Source organism: Lactuca virosa, chromosome 9 (genome assembly GCF_052849685.1).
Source record: "Lactuca virosa cultivar CGN04683 chromosome 9, Lactuca_virosa_CGN04683_v6, whole genome shotgun sequence".
NCBI classification, from domain to species: Eukaryota; Viridiplantae; Streptophyta; class Magnoliopsida; order Asterales; family Asteraceae; genus Lactuca; species Lactuca virosa.
The window spans coordinates 35,755,043-35,771,449 of record NC_136434.1 but is presented as its reverse complement, the minus strand read 5'-3'; positions in this window follow the sequence as shown (position 1 = coordinate 35,771,449).

The window sequence follows — 16,407 nt, the reverse complement described above, 5'->3', positions numbered from 1 at the left end:
TTTCATATTGGGTGTTATATTAAGGACTTTAAATCATTTATCTTGAGTATCTCCCAAAAGATGTCTGGTTTAGACATTTATGATCTTCCCAAATCTCTTGAAACAAGCTTTCCTAAATGAAGATGATGTCCCATGGAAATCATACTTCTTTCACCTCCTCCAATTATTCTCCCTAACCCACAAGTTCCTGAAAAGTTTAAGGTAACTCAAGCCCTATTGGCAAGCAAAGGTCTATGTGTGATCACATCTTGGAGATGTAGTCATATATTGACAAGCCGGGAGAGTTGGGTGTCAAAGTCTTCAGAAAGTTGGTGGCTCAACTACTTTCTAAGTCACATAGTGAGTTCATTTGGAACACCTATGAAACAGACTATGACAAGACCCTTAATGAGCTTATCTATTTGCTAAGATCAACTTCCTAAAAACTTTATGGACATTGACAATGATGACACTGGGAATCCAAAAAAGCATTCTCTTCCCAATGGAAATGGATCGGCCATAGTCAACTCGGTTGACCAAATGGTAAAGAGAAAAGCTAAGTCTGAGATAGTCCCATTACCAAAGGGTCCATATGTTTATATTGCCAAAGAAAGGGGCATTGGTTGCGAAGCTGCCAAATTTACCTAAGGATGTTAAAGTCAATAAGTTTGACTCTACTTCAGGTAAAGTCCACTATCTAACTCTGCTAAGTTTCTATTCTGAGATTCTTGATACATGATGTGACTGGGTCACATGTTGATGTTTTAAGAATCAAAGAAAAGTGAAGAAACTTAAAGAAAGAATATGCTAAATCTGATCGAGTAGATGGATTTCTATCGCATAGTTTGAAGATCGGATTCTTGAGCTACTTCTTAGGAGTTATGATATTTTTCTTAGGAATAGATAACAACAAGTTTTCATCTGGATTGTAAGGATAAGTTTTTCCGCAAAGTTTTAAAATAAAAGGTAAATCTTTTGATTTTATTTATTTTAAAATATCCTTACAATGGCATTTGTGAAAATCTGTGTTGCTTATAAGATTCCATTAAGAGCAAGAGTGGAAATATGAATTTGATTCTTTCATTTGTGGTAGTGTCTAAATTTACCAAATAAGGAAAGATTCTCATCACCCAAGTTTCAGTTGGATAGAAACTTGGAATCATGCAATTTGTATAGCATGATGAATGAGAACTTTCGAGCATTGGAAAAATTAAGACTAACTACTTGTTCACATGGGTGTGTGAGTCAAGTGAAGGACTAAGGGATCGGGTACACATTCTTGTGCACTGGTCAGAGTCCACCATAAAAGATCGATAAGACTATTCGTCATAATTTACTATAGCTCAGTAAATATGGTTATACTTACAAGCTTAAGTGTAATTCTGAGACATTGGAAAAGGTTCCAATGTATGGCAGAGCGAATAAGAAGAATCAATTTAGGCAGAAAGATAAAAGTTTCTCAAATCTGAAAAGATGGGAGAGTACTTTAGTATCATGTTTTAAGACCATCTTAATGATTTTGAGACCTTATCACAATTCATCCTCTAAGTGCATTCTGATAGTTAAGAAGAGGAGTTATGAATTATTGAAGTGGTTAAATCAAGAAGATGATTCAAAAACAATTCTTAGAGTTATACTCTAAGATTGTAACTTGAGTGACATGTCTTAAAGAAGGTTTAAAACACTTATCAAATGTAAGAGTAAAAGTTTTCTACTCTTGTACATTTGAAATTGGTAAGTTGTGATGTTTTGGATAAAACAAAGACCAACTAAGGCCAATTGTGTGAAGTGTTTGTCTTGATTAGAATCCACACTATCTCTTGAATATCTGACAAGAAAGTCTTATATGTCAAGAGTACAGTGGGAGTGTTAAAGGTCTTGAAAGTCTCAAGAACTAATCAAGAATAAAACCTGAAGTTCTTCACTAGCACACGACTTGAGGTTTATAACCTATCGTGTTGACATATTCTGTGCCCATTCCAGTTAAAGTTGGCTTTGCATATGAGTTCTTAGAGTTCTCAATTGGTTGCACAACAACTTGGAAGCAATGGCAGGCCCTTGAGCTGCCAGGTGGCAAGAAATTAAGATTGAGTTCAGTCCATATGAGTTTGGATTTGTCATTATCCTTGTCTTGTGACTATGGTTTTGACAATTCACATGGATAAGAACACATACACCATTAAATCTAAGGGTCATAAGGTTTCTCTCCGATTCATGAAAATGATGGTGAGGAAACACCTCCACCAAGTAGATTTGAAGTAGATAGCAATTGTGATATTTGCATTCTCAAAGTCGTTAGTGGAGCTGTGTGGTTAACCGGCACACTAACATGGACTTGTGAGAAGTGGCAAAGGTCTAAACAATTGAGACTATGATTACGGCATCCGTTTTCATAGTTCTGAAATTGTTTAGACACACCTGTGAGCTATCTAAGATAAGGTGTATGATATTGATAAAGTTTTATCAAAGCAATCTAGTATCAGAAATCTGAACTTTGGTAAGAAAGTCAATAAAGTATTGTTTTTTTCTAGAAGTTCAACTGATTTCTGAGTACATGTCAAAGCTAGTGGGAGCATAAGTGTTATGCTAATAATCATCATGTTAGTGGGAGCATGATAATTATGATAAAGGTTGCAAGTTAGCAATGTTAATTATAGAAAACAAAAGGTTTCAATTGGGAAAAAGTTGTTTTGCTATAATTAAGGGAGAGGAAATTATACTTCATCTCAAATCTAAAAGCTTAGATTGAGGTTTTAATCGTATTTAGTCAAGTATATATATGAATGTTATGTTGGAATGGCTCAACTTAAGAAAATTCTAATATAGGGTCCATTATTTGCGTTCTAAAATTCGATTATGATTACGACATCCCTTTTCATAATCTGAATTATGAGAACTTGGCAAATTGAAATGGAAATATTATAGCAAAAGACTGGTTTAGTCTTTATGTGATACATCATGAATCGTGTCCCATATGCTTCGGATATAGGATCGATTGCATGTGCTATATTCATCCTTTCTAAAATTTTCCAAATGCCTGGGGCATTAAGAAGGGAAAAGGTCTAGAATTGGATATGACTAAAAGGATTAAACAATTGTCAAGGACAATCTAAGGTTTACCAAAGATTGGTTGCTCAAGGACAGTTGGAAGTATAATGATAATTCTGGAAGGACCATATTGACATAATCTGTAAGGAGGAAACTCTTGTTCAGAAGTGTTAGTCAAAATGGAATATGGAAATGTTTCAAAGTTAGAAATTATTCAATCTGTGTAAGATTAGGAAACTTAATGCAAGAAGGATGTTTCCAAGGAGTTGATCTCCTTTGGAATGCTCTGTAATGTTTGTTGTCAAGTCTATCTGACTTTGTGCATAAGCATTACAAGAGGATCAATGCATATAAGTTTAGAATCTAACAGATTTCAGTAAATGGCATGAATTTGGAATTCTTGCATTTGCAGTAAGGATTTGGGACTATCAAAAGAGGATCATTGGAGTTATGTTCAATTGATCTATTTCACAAAGTAAAGATCATAGACAAACATAGTATGCATACTTGGTGTATGGCATGACTAGTGTTTTGAAAACATAGTGTACATGCTTGGAGCATGGGACAACTATTGTTTTAAATTCAAGAATAAGTTGATAGCTGAAACAGTATATAATGAATAATGTGTAATCATATGGTGATAAATAAAAGGTGTTTTATTTATGTTCATAGGTTTTGATACCATATTCGATTCAATTATTCTTGTGTTTCATTTTGCATGTTTTGACTTCCAGAATAAACTAGGTCATTGTTCTGGATGACTAAGTTATTCAAACCATCCACAGTCGGTCATATGTTGGAAGTAGATATGAATTAAGACTGTCATGGGTTGGCTTGTAGAGGTCTAAGATGTTGGACAAAGGGCTACAACACTCATGAGTGCTCATAAGTTCTGAGTATTGGATTCAACCCGCGCTCATTGGAATCACTTCATGGATTTTATCACGAGTGATCATGAGACGATAATATCTTATATTCTTCAAACCTAGAGATATGAGTTGTTACTATGAGTTGGTTATACATTGATTGCACGAAAACGCATTGGTAACTCGATGTTATAAAACGTGCCTTTGTGTATAATTCAACAAGTAGTAGAACAAGCCATATGAGTCGAAGTATATCCATTCCTTTTACCTTCGGGATAAAAGCGATATATGTGGGCCCCTCGATGATTTGGTGATGACAAACGTAAGTGCTCGGCCGGGCCTGGACTGATTTGATTTGTTCAATTAGTCAGTCGTCATAAATCGGAAATCGGGAAACAACAAATGGACAGAGAGAATGATTATAATCCATGTCTCAGTCCATAGGATATCTAGAATGGAGGAATATATGATCCCTTATCTAATGGACATGTCATTTAATTTGTTCAGAGTTTGACAGCGGCTTTAAGAGCTACAATTGCTAGTCGGGATCTTGGAGTCATACTTGAATAATAGTTTTAGACTTATCCAAGTGGGAGACTGTTGGATTAGGTGTCTAAGCCCATAACTATTATTGGTATGTATTCGACCCGAGAGTAGCATGGCCCATTTGGGTTGCATATCATCAGGACAATTTGTTAGGATGGACTTTTGAGAGAAGGTTATTTATGGTTTATTAATATATTATAAGTAATAATATATTAATATGAAATCATATGTTTTAATTAGTAGTGATCAAGAATTAATTTGGAATTAATTTAGTGGTCGAAAGAGACTTATTAAATCTATGGGGACTAATTATGATAATTAGTTATATTTATATGTGTTGGGCTTATGATCCATGTTGGACCAAGTTTATGTATGGATACATAAAGAGTTGGGCCACATGAACCATGGATCATAAAACCCATGGGTATGGATTTGGGTTATATCCATGACCCTAGAAATCCCACATATAAATAGATACTTCATTGCCTAAAATCGCCACTTGTATCTTTTTAGAGTTCATGGTGTCTTTTGTGTGCATGGAATTCTCTCTCAAGTTCATCCTTTGTCCATGGTGTGTTGTGATTCCATTTGAGGCTTCCACACTATTGGGGCTAAGCTCTTTAAGGCCAAATACACCAAGAATTCAAGCTCCATCAAAAGGTATGTCATGCTAACTAGTATATTATAATTTTATGTTAAATGCATGCTAGTTGTAAGATTAATACCTTGGAAACCATTTGCATGTATAATTAGTGAAAACATAGATCCAAGGTATTTAGGGTTGTATGTGCACCATAGGATGTTGTAGTATACCAAAACCCAACAATAATAACTCATTAAAGATATTAACAATACGTTAGTGTATAATTAACTAAACTTAAGTACATTTTCAAAGTACTAGTTTACAAGATACAGTTTACAGTATTACATTACAGTTTACAATAACAGTTGATGAAACCAGGCATACTCTCAGATACAAGTTTACAAAAGGATTACAAATACAGAACATTGGTTTACAAATAGAACAGTTTTATAAAAATAAAACTACTATTCATATACAGCAGAAAATATAGGATTTTCTGGAACAGTTTACATATTCAAGAAAAAGAAAACATTCTTACAAAACATAAATACTTAAGCACTGACTCAACTTTTTATTGATACTCTCTTTTCAAATTACTTGTATTCTCAGGGAACCAGTAGACAGGTACTCCCCGAGCATTTGAAAAGATGGAGCTATTTATGTCTCATCTTCTTCTTTTGTATAACTATTTGGTTTCAGTATACAATGATGAAACATATGTAAATACTTATACTTTTTAAATATAGTGGTTGTTTGTACTCTGATTACTATAATGCATGTGTTGTGATACTACAAATGAAGTCCTCCACCCCCGGACGTTTCCGCCGTCTGGTTTGGGGGTGTGACAGATTGGTATCAGAGCATTGTTTATAGTGAACTCAGTATATCAATCCATAAAAGATATACAAACTATAAATACATTTGGGGCTGAGAGCTCTGACTACAAGTATACTTTTAAAATTTGAAGTATTTTTACAAGAAGTATACTAACACTAATACCTACAAGTACAGTATCACAGTCATAAGAACTTAAAAGTATTTGGATGTTGAACATTACAGTCAAACCTGGGCAGTTATGTAATCATATATGGGATTAATATAGCCTGATCAACTATATTTATTTGAGATATGACCAACATATGTTTGGGAGTGATAGTGGTGTTGTGGCATGTCTAAAACTTACCAACCATACATATTTATAAGAACTCTAGAACAGAACATAAAGATTAAAATATTATAGGGGTATTTTAGGAACTATATACTAATAACAAACACGTGAAAACAGTAGAACAATTAAGGGTAGAATTATAAATATTAAGGGTATATTACAATTATATATAATTAAAGTTATATAGACTTAGAATATGTGAGCTAGCTTCATTTCCTGTTCCTTGTTTGGTTGTGGATTTAGAGCCAGGTCATTTAATCAAAGGTCGATTATACCCAAGTTATATATAATTAGTATACACTTTATAGTTATAGTAATACCTAGAACAAGTCATACAGAATACATTACTTGATAACTTTAGGTCTCTCTCATAGAAACTTATATCCTTAATCTATCGTTACTAACTATATTCTATATCTCTTATCCCTATTCTCGCTTAGATAACAATGGCTGGATTTCACTTACCCGGAGACCTTTACTTCCCCGGTCAAGAACAAGATGCAGAGCCAGAAGAAAATCACGAAATTCCCTTAGATGATGATTTTGCAGAAAATTTTCCTGAAGACAAAAATTCCGGATCAGAAGCCTATAATCCACCACCAGTTGCCCAAAATCCTAACCCTCGTCCGACTTTTCAAGGCCCGACACCTCTGTGGGTAGAAAGCTTGGAAACATTGAGTCAAGAGCAGGGTCAACCCATGCCATACAACAGAGACAAAAGCTTCTACAACCTGAGCGAAGGGGGCTCAGCAGACAGAGTCTTGCCAATTCTAGTCCGCAGAATTGCTCGAAATGAAATACAGGGTAGGACAGCCATCAACCGAATCATGGAAGTTGATGCCAATGAGGGAGTTAATACAGTCCGCATTCTTCGTCTTGAATATGCTCGCGAGAGAGCTATGAGAGACAATGAGTCTCTGCTGCAAGAGTTAGCTTTAACTCGAGCTGAAGTCATAGAACTCCGAGCACGCCTGACAGTGTATGAAAGACATCTATTTGCTGTGGAGCGTCAGCTGGCTGAGTTGAGGTTTCATTCAAATGATACTAGTCGCTAGTAGGAGATGTAATACTCGTTTCCTATTCATTTTTTTTTGTTATAGTTTAAGTCCACGGATAGGTTCTAGCGTTATTTTTCATGTTTTTCAGTACAACCACGAAAATTTTATTTTCGATAGGTCAGTATGATGCCGATGTTTTTCCCAGAATTTGGTATATTGTAGACCTGTTAGGATCAAGTTTTTCTAGACTTTATGTATTCAATATGCCAATTTAAATCGACATGCATTTTCGTACTCTTTGAAAAATAACCATTCAATTCCTTATCATTCTGTTACAAGTTGTACTTGTCGTAGACTTCTATTTCCAATTCATTACAAGATTCATGTTGAACTATATGTTTTAGTTCAGAGATATAAAAATTCATATTCACTCTTGATATCTTACCATATTTGTATCTTTTAACTTTTATAGAAAAAGATACATTCTCGTAGAAATCCAAGACGTAACAATGTTAATGAAGCACCGGCGCCACCTCCGCCACCACCTCCTGAGTTCGATGCTGCTACGTTCCAAGCAGCGTTCACGGTGGTTGTAGCGGCTGCCATGTCTCATATGAATACTCTAGGTGCTAGTGGGTCGGGAGCTGGTGCACATCCTCCTAACCATGGCGAGAGTCATGGGCACTCGCGAGAGTGCACTTATAAAGATTTTACAAATGCCAAACCCGGGACCTTTAATGGAACTGGAGGAGTTATGGCATTAAGGCAGTGGATAGAAAAGACAGAATCAATTTTCGAAATCTGCTCCTGTCCAGAGAGCAGCAAAGTCAAATTCGATGCTTGTACTTTTTCGGAAAGAGCTTTAACATGGTGGAATGGCCATGTTAAGTCACTTACTCTGGTAGTGGCTAACTCAATAAGATGGGAGAACTTCAAAGCCATGCTAATGCGGGAATACTGTCCGCGAGGGGAAGTTCAAAAACTCGAGCAGAAACTCTGGGGTTTTACAATGGTTGGTTCTGACATATTAACCTACACTTATAGATTCTGTGTCCGGATATGGTTTCTCTAGAGAGAAAAAAGATTGATAGATATATTTGGGGTCTGTTGCCCCAAATTCAGTCAAGTGTCTTAGCTTCAAGGCCTGTTACTTTTGACAGTGCCAAAGAACTGGCACAATCTCTTATCGACCACGGAGCCCGTCAAAACTCAGTGGTTGCTGTACCAGAACAACTGAAGGGAAACAACAACAACAACAACAACAACAAAAACAACAACAACAACAACAACAACAACAACAAAAAAAAGGGTCAGAACAAGCGGAAGGGCAAGTTTTCACAGGAATCCTCAAAGAAACAACAGCTAGTTACAGTCAATGTTGCTACTGTACCTGTTGTTGTTCCTGTTAACCCTGCACCAGCCAAGTCTTATGCTGGTGACCTCCCCAAGTGCAACAAGTGCAATTATCACCATAATGGAAATTACCGGGAAATACAGTGTCGTAACTGCAACAGAAAAGGGCATACTGCCCGATTCTGTAAAGCACCACCTCAACCACTTAACCAAGTACCTATTGCTGGAGTAGGTCAAGCATACTACCAATGTGGTGAAGTGGGGAATTTCAAGAAAGATTGTCCTAAAGCAGGAAATGCCGGTGGAGTTGGGAGAGTTTTAACCATGGGTCGTGAAGAAGCAGTAGCAAACCCTACAGTAGTCACGGGTACGTTCCTTCTCAACAACACTTATGCATGCATCCTATTTGATTGTGGTGCTGAGAAGAGCTTTGTGAGCCATAATTTCAAAAACTTGCTAAATCAAAACTCCCAACCATTAAAAGAAACATTCACAATCGAAATGGCTAACGGGAAATCCGAATCCACCAACGATATATACATAGGATGTACTCTTACCTTGAATAACTTTTTGTTCCCAATAGACCTTATGTCGGTCTTTATCAAAAGTTTCGACGTCATAATAGGTATGGATTGGTTGTGTCCTAACCATGATGACATCCTATGCTATGAAAGAGCCATTCGTCTGAACTTGCCAACTAACGAAACTCTTGTTATTTACGGCGAAAAACCCGGAACGAACCTCCAAATCATTTCTTGCATCAAGGCACAGAAGTACCTTCGCAAAGAGTACTGTGCTTTCTTAGCTCACGTGGTAGACAAAAAGCAAGAAGTGAAAGATATCGCGAAAATTCCTGAATTTTGCAACTTTCCCGACGTTTTTCCCGATGATCTTCCAGGAGTGACTCCTAAACGACAAGTCGAATTCCGAATCAACTTAATTCCAGGGGCTACCCCTATAGCCAAATCTCCCTATCGTCTTGCACCTTCTGAAATGCAGGAATTATCTAGCCAACTTAACGAACTCCTTAGCAAAGGTTTCATAAGACCAAGTTTCTCACCCTGGGGAGCACCGGTTTTGTTTGTGAAGAAGAAGGATGGATCATTCTGTATGTGCATACACTACCGCGAGCTGAATAAACTTACCATTAAGAATCGATACCCTCTGCCTCGCATTGACGATCTGTTCGACCAACTTCAAGGTGTGAGCTACTTCTCAAAAATAGACTTAAGATCCGGGTATCACCAGTTACGGATTTTGGAGAATGACATTCCCAAAACCGCGTTCAGAACTCGTTATGGTCATTATGAGTTCGTAGTGATGCCATTCGGATTGACGAATGCACCTGCTGTGTTCATAGATCTAATGAACAGAGTGTGTCGTCCGTTCCTGGACAAATTCGTCATAGTCTTCATTGACGACATCCTTATCTACTCAAGAAGTGAAGAGGAACATGGCCAACATCTTCGTCAAGTACTCCAAACTCTTAAATCAGAGAAACTCTATGCGAAGTTTTCAAAGTGTGAATTTTGGATCAGGAAGGTTGAATTCCTAGGTCACGTGGTCAGTTCAGAAGGAGTACACGTTGACCCTTCCAAAATAAAGGCAATTGAAAACTGGTCAGTACCCAAAACACCTACATAAATCCGTCAATTCTTAGGTCTTGCTAGCTATTATCGCAGATTCATCCAGAATTTCTCTCGAATAGCTAAACCTCTTACCACCCTGACGCAAAAGGGTGTAACTTTTAGCTGGGGAGAGAAACAAGAAACAGCGTTCCAAACACTGAAGCGAGCTTTGTGTAGTGCACCGATTCTGTCTCTTCCTGAAGGGACAGAAGATTTCGTAGTGTACTATGATGCTTCTAATCAAGGGCTTGGATGTGTTCTTATGCAAAGAGGAAAGGTTATATCCTATGCCTCAAGACAGCTAAAGACACATGAAGTCAACTATACAACACATGACCTTGAACTAGGAGCAGTACTATTTGCTCTGAAGATATGGAGACATTACTTATATGGCACGAAATGCACAGTATTCATGGACCATAAAAGTCTCCAGCATATCTTCGATCAGAAAGAGCTAAACATGAGACAACGACGGTGGGTGGAACTACTGAACGACTACGATTGTGAGATTCTTTATCATCCTGGTAAAGCTAACGTAGTAGCTGATGCCCTTAGCAGAATAGAATACTCGGGACGCCAAGTAAAGTCGTTGACCATGACAATCAATTCATATCTGTCCACACAGATCAGAGAGGCTCAACTCGAGGCCTTAAAACCTGAAAATGTGGCAGGTGAAACCTTGAGAAGAATGGATAAAAACTTGAGAGTCAGGGATAATGGAGTCTATTGTTTCATGAACTGGATCTGGACACCAAAGTTTGGTGGTTATAGAAACGTGATTATGAACGAAGCACACAAAACCCGATACTCCATTCATCCAGGTTCATACATGATGTACCTGGACCTCAAGAAACTATACTGGTGGCTAAACATGAAGATCGAAATTTCTACCTTTGTGGGCAAGTGCCTTACTTGTGCCAAAGTCAAGGTAGAATACCAGAAACCTTCAGGTTTATTGCAATAACCTGAAATCCCTGAATGGAAGTGGGAGCGGATTACAATGGATTTCATAACCAAGTTACCCAAGACATCGGGTGGTTATGATACTATTTGGGTAATCGTCGATAGATTAACCAAATCCGCGCACTTCTTACCAATCAAAGAGACCGACAAGATGGAGAAGCTAACAAGAACTTACCTCAAAGAAATCGTTAGACTGCATGGTGTGCCAATATCTATTATTTCTGACCGAGATAGTAGATTCACTTCTCGTTTCTGGCAGTCTTTACAAAAATCTTTGGGAACTAGGCTGGACATGAGTACAGCCTACCATCCACAAACAGACGGACAAAGTGACAGAACAATTCAAACTTTAGAAGATATGTTGCGAGCTTGCGTGATAGACTTTGGTAAGGCATGGGATACTCATTTACCCCTTGTCGAATTCTCTTACAATAATAGTTATCACACTAACATAAAGGTTGGTCCTTTCGAAGCTCTCTATGGCCGCAAGTGCAGATCACCTCTGTGCTGGGCTGAAGTGGGTGACACGCAGCTGGCTAGAAGTCAAGTTCCTGACAGTACTCTCACTGGTCCGGAAATCATTCGCGAAACCACGGAGAAAATCGTACAAATCCGGGAGCGACTTAAAGCTTCCATAGATAGACAGAAAAGCTACGCTGATAAAAGAAGAAAACCTTTGGAGTTCTAGGTTGGTGACCGTGTCATGTTAAAGGTATCACCCTGAAAGGGCATGATACGCTTTGGAAAGCGTGACAAGTTGAATCCAAGGTACATAGGACCATTCGAGATTCTTGCTAGAATTGGTCCAGTAGCTTACAAACTCTGACTACCTCAAGAACTAAGTAACATGCATCCTGTTTTCCACGTCTCGAACTTGAAAAAGTGTCTTACTGACGAGATTGTTGTTATCCTACTCGACGAAATCGAGATCGATGAGAGCCTCAACTTTGTGGAAGAACCAGTAGAGATCATGGACTGAGAAGTAAAGCAAACAAAGCAAAGCTGTATTCCTATAGTGAAGGTTCGCTGGAATGCCAAGCGGGGACCTGAATTCACTTGGGAGCGTGAGGGTCAAATGAAATTGAAATATCCTCACCTATTTGCTTAGTTGTTTGTAATTGCTTATTTGCTTAAACTCTAATTTCGGGACGAAATTCTCTCTAACGGGGAGATAATGTGACAACCCGAAATTTCTATGTCGTACAGTCTTTCAAATTCAATCACAGTCAGACTCGTTTCTGCTATCTTTTAGCATTGTTCAGGGTCTGTTTGAGTATTCTAAGCCTAGTACATTCAAAGTATGGGTTTAAGGATGAGTTAACTTAAGTTCATCGTAGAGCATTCGGGCCAAACACTCCATTTAGAGGAGTGTACGACCGTACACATGTGTACATCCGTACACAAGAGTGTACAACCGTACACATGGGTGTACGGCCGTACACCCAAGTGTGGCCGTGAACCCAAACATATATATATATATTTTTCCTTCATTTCCTCACACTTTCACCTCAAGAAAATCCGATTCTCACTCAAAGTTCATCAAGGTTCATCAATGTTTACACCTTAATCTTCAAAGATGTAAGTGTTCCTTCCATTGAATTGTTGATACATGGCTTTATCTAGTAAAGATCCATGTTTTCATCCATGAAATCTTCTCTTTTGATTAGATCTTCATCCATTTCACCAAGAACACCAAGAACACACACTTGTTCTTGAGCCTTGAACTCCTTAGAAGACCCTCAACAGAGTGAGTATTCCTTCTATCATCCAGTTAGACATATTAAAGACTTGATTCAAAGCCTTAAAACATCATCTGACTCAAGATCATCAAGGGTGTACGGCCATACACACTTGGTGTGGCCGTACACACCTCAAAACCTTCCAAAATGATAGTTTTGTCCATCCTCTTGTTGTACAATTGTCACACTAGTTTTCCCCAAGGATCAAACACACATTTTTGCATATTTCTCCAATGAGTGTACGGCCGTACACTCCAAGGCCGTACACCCAGGTGGCCGTACACACAGGTGGCCATAAACCCAGGTGGCCGTACACACAAGTGGCCGTACACCCCCTTAAGTGACCATAAACCCCTTTAGTGCAATCACATGTGATTGTAACACTTAAATTCAAGTGTTTCCTAGTCCCTAAAGTGGTTTCCTTTCATAATTAGTTGTTATATACACTAATTATATCCATATATGTATCATTATATGCTAATAGGATTCGTTGTGTTCAAGACTTCACTTGGCACTTAGCATCCTACTTCGACCTTTCGCTCGAATCACTCACTACATGTGAGTTCATACCCCCGCATTTTCATAGTTTTTACTATTTTAAGGGGGGGGGGGGAATACAAGTCTAACACAAAGTTTTTGTGTTATAAACAAGTGATTTCAAATATCTTATCAAAATGGATTTCAGTTATCATCAAATCAAATGTTTTTCAATGGTTTTATCAAAATGACATCAAGACACCAAAATGGATTTAAAAATATCAAACTTCTTTTAAATGTTTTTATAAACTTATATTTCTCCCAAAAATCATACTAGTATATATATATATATATATATATATATATATATATATATATATATATTATATAAATAAGATTTAAAAGGCTTAGGACTGATAACCCACTTTGGTTCCTTTTCCTTGTTTGGATGTGGGATTACAAGTATCAGTTATTTGTCCGAGTGTCATTTAAATGTTACTTATATATATTTGTATATGTATACAAGTATAAAAGTTAGTTCATTAAGTTCAATTACCCTTTGTAACATGTTGAGCATGGGGTTACATTCATGAATACTCGTTATCAAATCAGAAAGTACATATAAATTATAATAGGTATAATTTATGATTCACAGAACATTAATTCACGGTTCAAGTATACTAAAGTACATTGTTTTACAAGAACAAATGTTTAATTCAAAACTATTCAAGGATATACATTTTTCAGATACATGTTAAGAATACTAATTCAAGAACATGCTATCACTCATTATTTCAGAATAATTGAGTTTTTCATAACTATTATACATGTAATGTTTATATGCTTTTATGAGTCAAGTAGTTCAGGTTGTTTAATTCATTTTAAACAATATAGTTAAAGTCCTGACATTATAACCAGAATCTCCAGCGGGGGATCGAAACAATATGTGTATCGATCTATATTGGGATTGACAACCCCGCACTCGGACTGCTTGCTACAGTCAGGCATTCACGCCTGTGAGTGACAAATTGTTATCAACAGCTTACAACGCATTTATAGCGTTGATTCAGGCCATCTAGTCAGTATGGTTATAATAACTCATTAAAGATATTAACAATACGTTAGTGTATAATTAACTAAACTTAAGTACATTTTCAAAGTACTAGTTTACAAGATACAGTTTACAGTATTACATTACAGTTTACAATAACAGTTGATGCAACCAGGCATACTCTCAGATACAAGTTTACAAAAGGATTACAAATACAGAACATTGGTTTACAAATAGAACAGTTTTATGAAAATAAAACTACTATTCATATACAGCAGAAAATATAGGATTTTCTGGAACAGTTTACATATTCAAGAAAAAGAAAACATTCTTACAAAACATAAATACTTAAGCACTCACTCAACTTTTTGTTGATACTCTCTTTTCAAATTACTTGTATTCTCAGGGAACCAGTAGACAGGTACTCCCCGAGCATTTGAAAAGATGGAGCTATTTATGTCTTATCTTCTTCTTTTGTATAACTATTTGGTTTCAGTATACAATGATGAAACATATGTAAATACTTATACTTTTTAAATATAGTGGTTGTTTGTACTCTGATTACTATAATGCATGTGTTGTGATACTACAAATGAAGTCCTCCACCCCCGGACGTTTCCGCCGTCTGGTTTGGGGGTGTGACAGATTGGTATCAGAGCATTGTTTATAGTGAACTCAGTATATCAATCCATAAAAGATATACAAACTATAAATACTAGCAAATTGTTTCTTCCTGCCCCTGGTTGCGTGTCCTTGCCTTGGCTCTTGCTTTTCCCACACGCACAGTTGCAGCGGGCACTCTGTTTAACTTGTGTTGGTGGCTTGTATTTCTCAAAAGTAGGCTTGTTAGGAGTAACAGAATTAGAAGCAACAGAGTTCGAAGCAACAGATTCAGAGTTCAAGGAGTCATTGTATTGTTCAATAGTTTTCTCCTTGTTCCCATCCTCTACTACTTTACCTGCACAGGAAGTTGAATCATTAGTATCTTTCATCTCAACACCCTCAATTGCCTGTTTAGCAGCTGGTTTACCATATACCATAAATAGTTCTCGGTCAATCTCTTCCTGAGTCAAAGGTTTGGCAGTGTAGTTGTGATTGAATGGGGGAGGGACACCCTCATAACCTATTCCTACTTGCTTTTGGTCCTTCCATTTCATTAGATTTTCAATCATTGTTGCCACTTTTTCACGTGACACATCGAATTTTTTAAAGTTGAAATCGGCATTTTCAAAACGTATTTTCCATTGACAGCAACAAGTTCTTTCTGAAGATATCTATAATGGACAGACTTGTCACTATACTCTGCCTGTAATTTCCTGAAGTCTTTAGTTTTGGCCTCTAGTTGTTCTTTCAATGGTTTTCTGGCATTTCCTAAGTTGGTATCCTTCGTATTTTAGTTCCTCGTTCTCTCTTCGTAATAATTCATAATGTTCACGTAAATTCTCCAAGGAAATTTCATTGACATTGATTTTTGAAGAACTCATTGTTTAAAAAAAATGCCCTTTGACTTAAAACTTAAAAGTCAACCTTAAAAGTCAAATTTAAAAAGTCAAACTTAAAAGTCAAACTTAAAAAATCAAATCGAAAAGCTAAATTTGAAATTTTGAAGGTTAAACGAAAAAGTCAAAGGTCAAACTTGAAAAATCAAAGTCAAAATTTTAAGTAAAAAGTCAATTTATAAATTTAAAATTTAAAAGCTAAAATTTTGGAAGAAAATAGAATTTAAAATTAAAAGAAATTTGAATTTTGGGCTAAAAGTGTCAATTTTGAAAAAATAGGTGCGAAAGGGAGTGCTTTTGAATTAAAATCGGGAGGGTGAATAACGAGTTCGTTGGTAGATCAAGTGGGAGAGGCATTGGTTGATTAGGGAGGAGACCCGGGTTCGATCCCCGGCACCCCCAAAATCGCTTCTTAATTTTTATTAGATGCGCGTTGTATCCCAGGTCGGGTGTCTTCCAATCACACAGAGGGAACAACATATGACTAACATAGATAGGGGGATTGAGAG